The sequence below is a fragment of the Pipistrellus hanaki genome, assembly GCF_964339955.1.
Source record: "Pipistrellus hanaki genome assembly, chromosome: 2".
NCBI classification, from domain to species: Eukaryota; Metazoa; Chordata; class Mammalia; order Chiroptera; family Vespertilionidae; genus Pipistrellus; species Pipistrellus hanaki.
The window spans coordinates 12725452-12738658 of NC_140504.1; the positions used below are offsets into that span (position 1 = coordinate 12725452).

General features: G+C 39.3%; 1 protein-coding gene and 1 long non-coding RNA gene across 3 annotated transcripts in view; one reads left to right on the forward strand and one right to left on the reverse strand.

The window, feature by feature from the left end:
• Positions 1-13207, reverse strand: part of NCAM2 (neural cell adhesion molecule 2) — a 381172-nt gene that overhangs the window by 200654 nt on the left and 167311 nt on the right. The window lies entirely within an intron of this gene.
• Positions 4531-13207, forward strand: part of LOC311617695 — a 60226-nt gene continuing 51549 nt past the window's right edge. The window contains exon 1 of the long non-coding RNA XR_014794156.1: positions 4531-4665. This is a non-coding gene — a long non-coding RNA (uncharacterized lncRNA). The remainder of the gene's footprint in view (positions 4666-13207) is intronic.

The following is a 13207-nucleotide window of genomic DNA, read 5'->3' on the forward strand; positions in this document are numbered from 1 at the left end:
TGCAGTCTTAAAAAGGTGTATATCCTCCCTCTTCAACAAATATGAATGGAGTTAAGGATATAGAAGAAATGGAAAGCCAGATAAAGGAAAAAAATGGGAACAACATGTATGTCTACTATATAAATAGTCTCAGATCACCATGTTTCTCTTGAATACCTAAAACTATGGTCGTTTTCTGAAACAAAGGTTATATTTTTTTCATGTTTTTCTTTCTCCAGCACTTAATTTTTGTGTTTCAATTATTAGTTTTGGAGGGAGAATTTCCCCAGCAAAAATGTCTTTGTAGGATATTGATATATATCATGTTCAGATAGGCAGTGAGTGAAACCCCAACGATCATAAAGAATGACATACATAATGATCTCATCACTTTTGGAGTTCACATATTTGAGGAATCGGATAAAGAGAAATTCTACAGGTAAAATCGAGTATACAACATTGATAAGCTGACTTGCTTAATGTCTACTAAAGTAGCAGAAAAATGGTTTAAGAATCTAGCTGTTTGACAAATGGTAGGGGAAAAGGGGTAGAGTTAGAGAGCAACCAAAAAACTTGCATGCGTGCATATTAGCATAACCAATGGACACAGACACTGGGGCGGTGGGGACTTGCCTGGGATGGAAATGGCTGGAGACAAGTGGGGCGGGTCAATCAGGGGAAAAGGAGACATATGTAAAACTTTAGACAAGAAAAAAAGGAATCTAGCTGTTTGAAAGGCATTAAAAGGAAGAGTGAAATAACATCAAAAGATAACATGCTCTTGTCAGCTAACAAATTAAAAGAATATATGAATTTAGAAATTCATCTATACCAGCAATGTATAGAAACATTAGGCCAGTAGCAACTGTGGGCCACAAAAATAAATTTAGAGGTTTCCACTGACTGCCTACATTAATAATAATCAAAGAAACAGGAAAATCTTAACATACTCTATTTGACCCAATATATCAATATTTTCATTGCGACATGTAGTAATCAAAATTAAAAAAAATTACTAATGAGACATTTTAAATGCACTTCTCACATTAAACCTTCAAACTATGTAAGTTGTATTTATAGAACATCTCAGTTTGAACTATGCGTACATCAATGCTCCGTATTCACATGTGGCTCGTGGTTCGGATATTGAAAAGGGCAGTTTCAGACCAACGAACCGCAACCCTGACCTAACTGACTGCTAGAATAACCTGCAGAACTTTAATACATATGAACTAATGCCTCCCGCCCACCACCAGAGACTCTGCTTTAATCGGTTAGGGAGGAGGCTAAAATGCTGGTTTTTAAAATGCCCCTGGGTTACTGGAAACCATGATGGGTTGTACCTTGGCCTATTTAGGTCATCTCTTAAAATGACTGGGAGGTTAATGTGTCTTTCACCACTGTCTAACTATAGCTCTCCTCGGAGATAATGACTATGTGTGAAGATAAATGTTGACTCTCAAAGGGAAGTGGTGATCTTTGCACTTAGTCATAATAGCAGACACATTTAGCTGATTTTTGTAATCTGAATTCTGGAGGGCACGTCAATTAGAAAGGTACAATGTAAGAGGAATTTCATGTACCGGTGCATATCTTTATCTATTTATTTTATTTTTATTAAATGTACGAGAGGCCCAATGCATGAAATTCGTGCAAGAGCAGGCCTTCCTTCCCCTGGCTGCCAGCACCAGCTTCCCTCTGGCACCTGGAACCTGGGTTTCCCTGCAGCTGCCCTTGCAAAGCACATCCAGCCACCCACTACGCCCTTCCAGTCAGTGGCCTGGGCTTCCCTCTGTGGGGTAATCATAGGGTGACGGCCTGATTCCTGACCAATCACATTGCACCTGCCTTGGCTGTCCTGGTGTCAGTGGGTATCATAGTGTGGTCCCAGATGATCTTCTGGATGGTCTTTCTGCTGTTCGGCCATTTGGTAGATTTGCAAATTATGCTTTTATTATATAGGAGTAGGGTGGCATTGGTTAACACAATTATATAGATTTTAAAAAAAATAAATAATTCAGAAGAGTACACAATCTTTTTATTTTTTTATTTTTATCGCTGTGGTAACCTGTAACATACCAATACTTCACAAAATGTGTATTTCCTTAATATGGAAGTTAGAGTTTTACACTTTCTAGGTTATATAAGAATTTTTCCCTTAAAAAAAAAACTGAACCTTTGTTCATATTTACTTATCTACCTATAGATATATGTTTATATATATCCATTTGAAGGTAGTTCCATTGTGCCAAACTCATTGGCTCAGGTTAGCAAGATATGATCTGTGGGTCAGAAGCCTGCTACAAATGCAGAATTCAAGGCGAACCTACATTTTAACATAATGAAATGCAGATTCCTGTGCACCCTATATTTTGAGATGCACAGGGGAGTTATTTCAAAGAATCTTGAATGGAAACAGATTTGAGAGGTGGGGTAGAGAAGAATCAAAGAAAGGGTGGGATGACAGCAGGTCAAGTTTCTTGAAGGGATGGAAGTGACTACATGTTTTAAATGGACAAGAACCAAATTAATAACATGAAGCCATTCATGGTTGTGTCAGTTTTCTATTTGCTGCTGTAACCAATTATACAACATCTGTGGCTTTAAACAAGGCACCTATATTATCTGTAGGTCAGAAGTCTGATACAGGTCTTAATGGACTAGGATCAAGGAATCAGCAGGGGGAGATTCCCATTTCCTCCCCTTTCCCACCTTCAAGAGGCCTTACTTTCCCACTTTCAAAGCCAGTAAAAATGATTATCTCCATATCTGAGTAGTTTAAGGACCCTGGGGATTACATGAGACTCACCCAATTATTATCCAGGATTATCTGTTATAAAGTCAGCTGATTAGCAACCTTAATTTCCTCAGCAATCTTATTTCCTCTCTGCCATGTAATCTATTCTATTCAGTTTCCAAGGAGATGGACCTCTTTGTGGGAGCATGACACTGCCCACCACAGCTTTTCAGCTAAGTATTCACCATCTAGTTTATAACCCCTGTGGCCCAGTGAAACAGCTGACATTTGTTGCCTTTGAGGAGAGGAGAAAATATAGTGTCCTCTGAAAAGATGGCTTCTCTTTATTTTCAGCCAGACAAATTTACAGTTGAAATCCACAGATAGTATCGAATGGGTCTTCTATTTAGAAGCTACTATGTAAACATTCTCATTTTATCACAGCTGCTATTTGCAAGTGGTATATTTTTTGCTCATGGGCCATCCCATAAATGTTCATTTCTCTTTTTTTAAGCTACTGTGTAGACCTATTTTATTGAGCATGATAGTGCGAAAACAAAAACAAACAAAAAGGAAACAAAAAAATAAAACAAAACAGAACAAAAAACAAAAATCAAACAAACAAAAAAACAGCACCCCACCAAAAAAACAAAAAGGAAACCCTCAAGATGTAGGTCTTGGGAAAATAACTTATAATCTCGGGCCTCAGTAGTTGAACTGTAACTGCACATTTATAAGAGGGTCTCCAAAGCTCCTACTCCCCCTCTCTCCACACTCTAAAAGCTTATGGCTTGTGGAAAAAAATGTCTCCGATAAATATTTTGTCTAATTTTCTTTCACTTAAACCTATCTTTATTATTGAAAGTATTACAGACATCGTTTCCTTTCAAGGCCAATGGGTCTGACACTCCCAGATGTCATCCAGAGTCTGGGGAACTGACATGCTCCTGTATTTCTGGGAAAGGTAAGCAAAGGATAGTTTGGTTCATAGAAGCAACACACAAGGAAATTCTGACTGCCATCCCCCTTTGAAATGAAATTCCCTTATTAAATCTCTGGGAGCAAACTTAGTTCCCAGGCTATGCTAGATAGTTCAGGAATATGAGGATAACAAATTAAAACAAATTAAAAGTGATGCAGTCCCTGAGGCAGCACAATTCAGCTGACCTATCAACCATGCAGACTAGAATTTGGCAACATATTCCTTTTATTTCCATACTACTTGGCCGCTGAATATCTTTCCAAAGTGCAAAGGCTCAATCTGAAAGTTTTAATGGCAGAGAAATGGAACTCCAACAAGGCTTTCTGAGAGTGTCCTTGGTTGCAAACCTCCAAGGCAGGAATAATTCTACTCTCATTATCACTTTAATTCATGCTAGATGGAATCTGATGACTAAGGTTTCCGCACACTGGACTGCTCTGGATTCAGTATACTGGCCATGCTTACACACACAAGTAGGCCCCGCCTAAGAGAATATCCCAAATGCATCTGTGGAACGTATTAGGTTTCTGTTGCTGCTGTAACAAATGGCCACAACCTGAGTGGCTGACACAGCACCCATTTATTATCTCACAGTTTTTGTGACTCAGCAGTACTGGCAACACATGGAACAGTTTGTTCTCTGCACAAAGCCAAAACCAAGGTGCTGGCGGGGCTGTGCTCCTTCCTGGAGGTTCCAGAGTTGTTTACAAAAACCCAGGTCCCTTTCCTTCCTGGCTTTCAGTCTGGGGTGAAATTATCTGGAAGCCATCTGCATTCCCAGGCGCTTCAGTTCTCCTCCATCTTCAGTGCCAGCAAATGTGGACCAGTCCTCTTCGTGCTTGAGTCTCTGACCTCCTTTCTGCAGTATTATCTCTTCTTGTTTCTCTTTTCTCCTGCATCCAACTCCTCTCCTGCTCTTAGAGGCTGGCGTGATTACACTGGATCCGGGCTAATCTTCCTGTTCAAGGTCAGTGGATCGGTATTCTTATATCCATCTGCAGAGTCCTTCCCAGCAGGACTTAGATTTGTGTTTGATCAAATAATCACAAAGCGGGAATCTTGATGGGTCACTCTTGGAGTTCTTCCTTCCATATGTAGAAACTATACTTATGATTTTGTTTTCGTTTTTTACAGTGCCATACAAAACTCACTTTTGCAATGGGGAAATGATCGAATGAAGCAGAGAGTTAAAAATGCGTAGCTAAATACTGATGCGGTATCAGTAGATCTATTCAGTTGGGGATTTTTATGTCTATGCTCCAAGGCCATATGGTTGGCTTGCACATTCTTTGTGCTCTAGGGTTTGTACACAGACAGACACCACCGTACATAATTTACCTAGCATTGATTTCCCCCAAATGTTTCTTGTACTGAGCTACCATCAGTGCCCTGGTGTTACGTTGAATTATTATTACTGTCACCGGATGTCAGCTATATTCTTTCCTGCTGCTTTAATTCTTGCCTGTCTGTATTCATACTTGCTAACAGCAGAAGCTGCGTTTTCTACCCAGAAAAAAAAAAAATGGGGGGGGGGGGGGGAACCCTCAGCATTTCCCCTGTGCTGTGGACGCCCTCTGCACCCTCAATCTTCACACTGGAAGTCGAAGTTCAAAATAATAGCTTTATTCCCCTTAAATAATGATTGCTTGCAGAGATGATCCCCTGCTTTGTGTCCATAATCACATTTCAGCCAGCATTTCCAAATTACCTGCTTCTACCATCAGGCCCTGGCTAAACACCTTCTGATTTCTTTCTCTTCTAACATGGCTCTTACAGCTCTGGCCTATGTTATTCAGGTTTTCCTATAATAGAGGGGGTGCTCAAGCAACCCCTCTTTCACATTTCTACAGGAAAAGGCATTCCCACTCCATCCTCATCAGGGCCCTGTATCCAAAGGACAAGTCTACTGTTCCTCTCAGCCCCTTTCTCCCCTCTAACCAAGAGAAGAAGGGCGTGATAAAATGGGTAAGCTGGTGAGAAGGCACTGTCCATGTCTATTTTCAGTTGGTTTGTAACTCCCCGGGGAAGAGAAACAGTGATAAAAGAAACACCTCAAAATCCAGCAGTGCCTTCCGTAGGCTTTGCTTTTTTGTTACTAACCCATTAATTTATCTCGTAGATTTTATACTTCTGTTCTTCTTTATTTATTATTTTCCTTCCTATGTGTCATAAAGTTCTAATGCCTGATAATTTAATAGCTGGCTTTTGACAATCTGACATTTTCCTGGTGCCTAGCCCAGTGCCTGGCACACAGTCCAAACCTCGTTGACTATCTCTGCTAAAACTGTAAGTCAAAAACTACCTTGGGGTAGCAACTCAGAGACCCAGAGGCCTGGGAAATGGACAGTGCCCCCTGATCTTATCAGAATAATCATTTTATCAGTCCTCTCCCTCTGCCTAATCTGGATTTTAGCTTTCTTCTTGCCAAACTGTCTATACTCCGTCTTCTCATCCAAGTAGAAAAAGGCAGAAAAAAAATCAAAGATTTTGTTCGCCAAGTGACTTTTATTCCCCCGTAGAAAAATATATAAATATACAGTGCCCCATAAAAATGTATATATACTTTACAGCTGATAGCTCAGTTGATGTTTCTTTTTTTTTTTTTCAGGACTAACCTGTTGGAATTAATAATTATTCAAAGTGTAATATACATTACTTGGGAAACCCTGTATATATAATATTATTCATATTCTTTTGAAGCAACTGAAAAAATGTATTAGGTCTCTTTCATTTATTTATTAGAGTAATATTTAAGAAAGACTTTGTTTAATGAACTGTCTGCATAAATATGTCATCCTTATGTGTTCTTCAAACACCTCCCCACTGTGTTTTTGCTTTAATGTGAGTACATCTCCATGACGCTATTGCATACAACATTGCCAAAATCACTGTATCCTGTAAGTCCGTGACACAGCATGCATTACTATTTGCAGAATAATGAACACATATGCATAGAAAGTATCTTAATCACAGAACTTCCACAGATCCCTGAGCTGCTTCTAGTGTACAGCCGAGGTTGGTTCTATGAATGTTCTCTATATTCCACCATCCCACCACCTTTCCATCATCTCAGCTATGGCATTAGGCTTTGATCATCACCAATAGAATGATCAGTAGAACTGCAGTATCAGTTTTTCACCTTCCATGTTTCATATCCTCAAGTGTGCTCAAAGAATTCTGAACGGAGCATATTTCCAGAATCACATCATTCCTCTTGCTAAGGTTTCTTTTAGTGATACCCCTCTTTCATATTTCTAGAACTAAAATCAATTAAATTAGATTTGAGGTCTTCCTAATAAGCCAATTTGAATTTCATTTTTTCCTTTTCTTAACAAACGTGTTTGCTTTATTTGAGTAAGCCACGATTCTTTGGGACCATTTAGTGCAGATAGCCAAATATATTTCCAGGTCTAAAACTGAATTGCAAATATTTCTCCTTTCTCATAATGCCTTCTCTCAAGAAATAGGAGGCCCTGAGAGTTTTTCAGGAGTTAAAGATAATTATTTTTATTGGGAAGAAGACACTCACATCTAAGGCATTGTCGTTAAATAGTCAATTGTCCCAGCAACCATATTAAATGTGTGACTACTCAAATTAATTTTCCTCTAACATTGCATAATTTAATAAGTTCTTCACTGAAATGAAATATCTTGGGAGGGAAACTATTTAGAAATACTGACATTACTAAAGAATGCAAAGTGTAGGTAATTACAATACCTATTTTAACAATCTGGACCTGATATGCATTTTTCAGGAAAAAAAAAAAAAAGCTTTACTTAGAAACACTGTAATTCTCAAAAATTATAAAGTTCCAGAAAAATAAGTGGAAAGAACAAATACAACAACAAAAATACCCACAATAAAAAACAACAACACTACAATCTTCACTTCCTTTAGTGTAAGTGAAATATATTCACAGAAAGATGTAAAATAAAACAAACACTTAGAATTTAGTCTATGTATATCTCAGCAGGTTAAGCTTAAATTAGAAATTGATTTTCAGATATTGTCCTCGAAAATGAGTCACAGATCTTGCAGATACATATGTGTGCTTTCTGGCAGCTGTCAAAATGTGGTTGTCAATTACCCAGTTCTGTTGATCTGACTTCATCATTAGGTCTTTTTGTAGAGTATCTGAAATGCCCTTCAAGCAACCACTCCTAACATTGGGAGTATACTTACAATAGATAGTTTTAAGAGAATAAAATATATTAAAAAGCAAGATATATACTCTCTGATTGCACATGGAGTACAACTAGCTGTTTATATGTCAGTTGATATTATGTCTCTGCATTGTCATTCTAATATCATGGGCATCCATGAAAATATGAAACCTGAAGCTTTATATTATGTTTTTCAAATGGGAATGAGCCTATGAAGAATCCTAGAAGAAGAAAAATTAAGCTTCTTCTTAAGGTAAAAAGCATAAATATGCCATAATGTAAGCCCATCTTAAGAGCACTATTCCTAATAGCTTGGCCACAATGCTTTTTTCTTGAGAGTTTCTGATAAGACATAACATGCTCATAATTTAGGTAATATGGCTCCTTAGAATATTTTGTAAGAGATAATGAAATATATATAATATGTTAAATGAGGTAACAGTTTTAAAATGTCATTAAAAATCAGTTAAAAAATGCAAAGCATTTACCAAAAATTGTGACACCAGCTTGAAAAGAGCTGTAACTCCAGCTTAATCTTTGGTCATGATTGGCAACTTAGAACATAGTACTAAAGCTTTAAGTTAGATATACTAACTCCATGACATGCCCATTAGAAGAATGCTTGCCTTTCTATATGCTATAGTTGTCAAGAAGGCATCAAGGAATTCTATTATTATTTAATGAGTTAAAAAGAAGGGAAGTCATAAGTCACTTGTAGATTCCACAAGCATGTAGAAATTATTTACTGATTCTCATGTATTCAATCATAGGGCAACTATTTATTTAGTTATCTCCACTTCTGTTGTTGATGTTGTTAATCGTCACAGGAGGATATTTTTCCATTGATTTTTTTTTTTTTTTTTAGAGAGAGAGTGGAAGGGAGGAGGAGTGACAGAGAAAGAGAAACATCTGTGTGACAGAGACACATTGTTTGGCTGCTTCCTGCATGCTCCCCAACCAGAGCCAGGGGTGGAGCCTGCAACAGAGGACCATGTCCTTGACCAGAATCAAACCCGGAACCCTTCAGTTGGAGGGACAACGTTCTATCCACTGGGCCAAACTGGCCAGGGCTGTCTCCATATTTAAGATTTTAATTAAAATTATTGCTGATTCTCATGAAGATATAAGATATGATTCATAGGTATCCCAATTTCCCTCTATGGTAACATTTAATAAAACCATAGGATACTATCACAATCAGAATATTGTCATTGATTAAATGTACCTACCTATTTCAGATTTCCTCAGTTTAGCTTGTGCTTGTGTGTTGTATGTATATTTATAAGCTCTCTTTAACTTTATCATCTGTATAATTTTGCATATTCACCACCACAGTCATACGATATGAATGCTTCCAACATCAGAATCCATTGCCCTCCCTTCTACATATTGCTTCCCTCTTGCCCGCCCACTTCCAAAGTCCATAACCCTGAGAATCAATAATAATCTCCATTTCTAAGCTTTGCCATTTGAACATTTTAAGTAAATGGTATCATACAGTATGCAACTTTTTGGGTTAGTTTTTTTTTTTTTTCATTCAGCATAATTTCATTAAATGCATCCAACTTGTTGCAAGTTTAGTCATCCCTATGTAGTGCTGAGCAGTATCCCATGGCATGTATACCCTACAGTTTATTTAACCACTCACCTGTAGAAAAACAACTGAGCTTATTCAAGGTTTTGGCTATTACAAATAATGCAGCCTTGGGCATGTGTACAGGTTTTAGATGAATACTAGAAGCCCGGTGCATGAAAATCCATGCACTGGAGGGCTGCGGGGAGAATCCCTCAGCCTGGCCTGCCCCCTCTCACAGTCTGGGAGCCTTCAGGGGAGGGAGTCAACCCAGCAACCAGGGGAAGGTGATGCCCCCATCACACCTCTGCTGCTACCACTGCCGGCCCTGGTTACCTGAGCCATGGGCAGCCACCATCCGAGTCTTGCCTGTGCCTCAGGCTGGCTCTGGTGGGTAGGGGGCTGAAGGGACTTGGGGATTCCAGAGGCAGGTGTGCAGAGTGGATGGGCCTGCCTGAAGGAAGGCCCAGCCTTGCCACACATCTGCCACCCCAACGGTGCTAAGGAGATTAGGTGGCACCATCTTGTGGTTGTGGGCGCAGCCATCTTTGAAGGTGGGGCAGTCAATTAGCATCTTCCCTCCTTATTGGCTGTGGGTGGCACCATCTTTGTGGTGGCTTGAGGGTCAATTAGCATATTTCCTCTTTATTAGATAGGATGACTTTCCATTTATCTCAAATGCCCAATTATGCAACTATTGGGTCATAAAGATAACTGCATGTTTACCTTCATAATAAACTACAACACTAATTTCCAAAGTGCTATACCATTTAAATCCCTGGAAACAGTGTACAACTGATTCAATTTTTCTGCATCTTTGTCATTATTTGTGAAAATAATTGGGATCTGGGGGGTAAAGAGGACTTAACAAGGCTCTATCCTCAGGGGCTTACAAATTAGTGAGACCAGCCTCTTTCCGGCTATAATTGATAGTATTTATATTTCTACTCTGTGGCCTGTGGAGCAAAGGTACTTCATTTGCAGGGAGAAAAGACAATGAAAGAGACACGAGAGAAGCGGGGACCGCATGCAGTGGAGAGGCAATTAACAGCTCTTTCATCTTGGACCAGCTATTTTAGCAAATGTGCACCCTGCACTTTCTGCAACAGGGATCCTATGAGATAAGTAAGGATGCCTTTCCCTTTACATAGTTACTTCCTGCATCTAAGAACAAAACAAACCATCTTCTGAACACACTATTTCCACTATAGTTGACGGTACCCACATTAGGGCTACTTCCTAAAACACATTTTACAATGACAAAGTGCCAAGGACTCTAGGATCAAATAGATTTGAATTGGAGCGGAATCCTGCCTCTAAACCTATGTAAGTCACCTATGGTTGTTGCAAGGATTCAATGAAGCTTGCTCCTAAATGATGCCGGCTGAATATAAGAGTATATTGTTTCTAATAATAAAAATGTGTTTCAAGAAATGACACATGTTATTGCTAAGCAAGAATCTCCATGTATTTTGGATTAACTTGCCCATCAGCTGCTAAATCCAAATTTGGGAAAATTATGGTGTTGACCTGAACACCCCGCCAAAAGGCATAATTTCTAAAATAGTATTTAATATTTAGGTTTATTACATGTAGAGTTTAAGATTTTTTTTTTAGTGATTTATGAAAGAAGGATGGGGGTAAAAGCTGCTGGTAGCAAGTCCTGTTATTACTAAACCATTTTATGCATGTCTGTACCGGTATGTGTGTGTCTGCACCTCCTAACTATGAATGTGGTGATTTCTCCCCATTTCCCACCCTCCTAACTCACCAGCTCATTCTTACCCCAAAACTACCAGTCACTTCTCAAAAGTTCCTCTTCAACTACAAAACATAGTCTCCCCGTAGGGCAATTCTGGTGAATAAGATGTTCTCTACCTCATTGCCTTTCAATGGCATTCTGACATTTCTTATAGATTACAGCCCTGGGCGTCTGCCCAGCTGCCCTGTCTCATAATCTGTCTCTGGTCACCCTTTTTAAAGACAGAATGTTTCATTCTGCTCCCTGCCTGTTGATTAATCCAGGTAAACTTGCCCTCACAAATCAAAGCTTGTCATGCATGATGCTCTTTAAATAACTCTGGAAAGAGAGGAAGGTCTTTATCAGTTCCCTTAGTCTCTCTGATATTTAAGTGGCTATGCTTCATGAAGGATTCCTACAATAAATCAGCCATTGGGTAGCCTGGTGCTCTTAAAAATCTCACTATTTGAAAAAGTATTAAAGAAGGTAATACCTCAGACTGTAGAATTGTAGGTGATTAACATTTTAAGTTTATGACCATCAGATGATAGAATTATTACAATTTATAAAACTAAATTTTTATTATCCTATATAATCCTATATAATAAAAGCATAATATGCAAATCAAGAGAATGGAAGAATGATCAGTTGCTATGACACACAATGACCACCAGGGGGAAGACACTCAATGTAAGAGCTGCCCCCTGGTGGCCAGTGTTCTCCTACAGGAGGAGTGGCACTGAGCCAGAAGCCGGGCTCATGATTGGCAAGCACAGTGGTGGTGGCGGGAGCTGCTCCTGCCTCTATAGCAGCACTAAGGACCCCTCGGTGGACATCTCCTACAGGGTCTCAGACTGTGAGAGGGTTCAGGCCAGCTGAGAGACCACCCCTCAGTGCATGAATGTCATGCACCAGGCCTCTAGTATACATATAATACTATGTAGATGGAACTGATCAATACAATCTACCACCTAATTTAAGTGCAATAAATACAAAGTGGCAATGTTCAGCAACTGACAAAATTCATACCTAGTGAGTCCATTTTCCTAATGAAATTTCTCAAAGTAAAATGAATTTGATTGGAGATACCAGTGAAATAATGAATTCGTGGTCAAGTTGTATCCATCACAGCATTTCTATACTTTATGGCAGAAGGAACAATTGTTTAGATCTTTATGTCCTTATCTTAATACATTACAGTGGCATGAGCTCCTGAATTTATAACTGAAAATTAGCCAGCACTCCTAACACAGTCTAGTCAGGCATTGCTGAGAAATTCCCTGGAGCCTGTGCTCTGAACAGGTCTCTCAGGATTTTCTGCTCCCACCAGTTTGCCATAATACCATGTTGCTCTCTGCAGGAGGAGGAGGAAGAGGGACCAGAAATGAGGGAATCACCATTTTGTTGGAGCATAGCATCTCTTTAGTGCCTGCTACCTCTCCTCCTCCTGGGTTCTTCAGTGAAGAGAGACGACCACACTGCCAGCCTCACTACTTCATCTCATGTACAGAACTCACTATGTATTTTTTCTTTTTTAATATATATTTTATTGATTTCAGAGAGGAAGGGAGAGGGGGAGGGAGAGAGAGAGAGAAACATCAATGATGAAAGAAAATATTTGATGGGCTGCCTCCTACATGCCCCCCACTGAGTACTGAACCCTCAACCCAGGCATGAGCCCTGAGGGGAACTGAACTGTGACCTCTTGATTCTTAGATCATTGCTTAACCACTGAGCAACACTGGTCTGGCAGAACTCACTTTCTTTTAATTTTTCAATACAGAACAGAATACCAGAGCCTGTATGAGCTCTAACAAAATGAAATTAAGACAGACAACCTCTTCAATGACCTCCTGTATTTATAGATGGATCTGTTTCTATGACTGGATACACGTCTTCCTACTCTTCTCCAGCTCTGCTTCATGTGACCAGCACCAGCTCCCCCATCACCAGGTGTATCATGGGGCTTTAAAACACAAGAGGAACCATTACAAGTCCCAGAAATGAGATTTGATTCAGAATCCTTGCCCA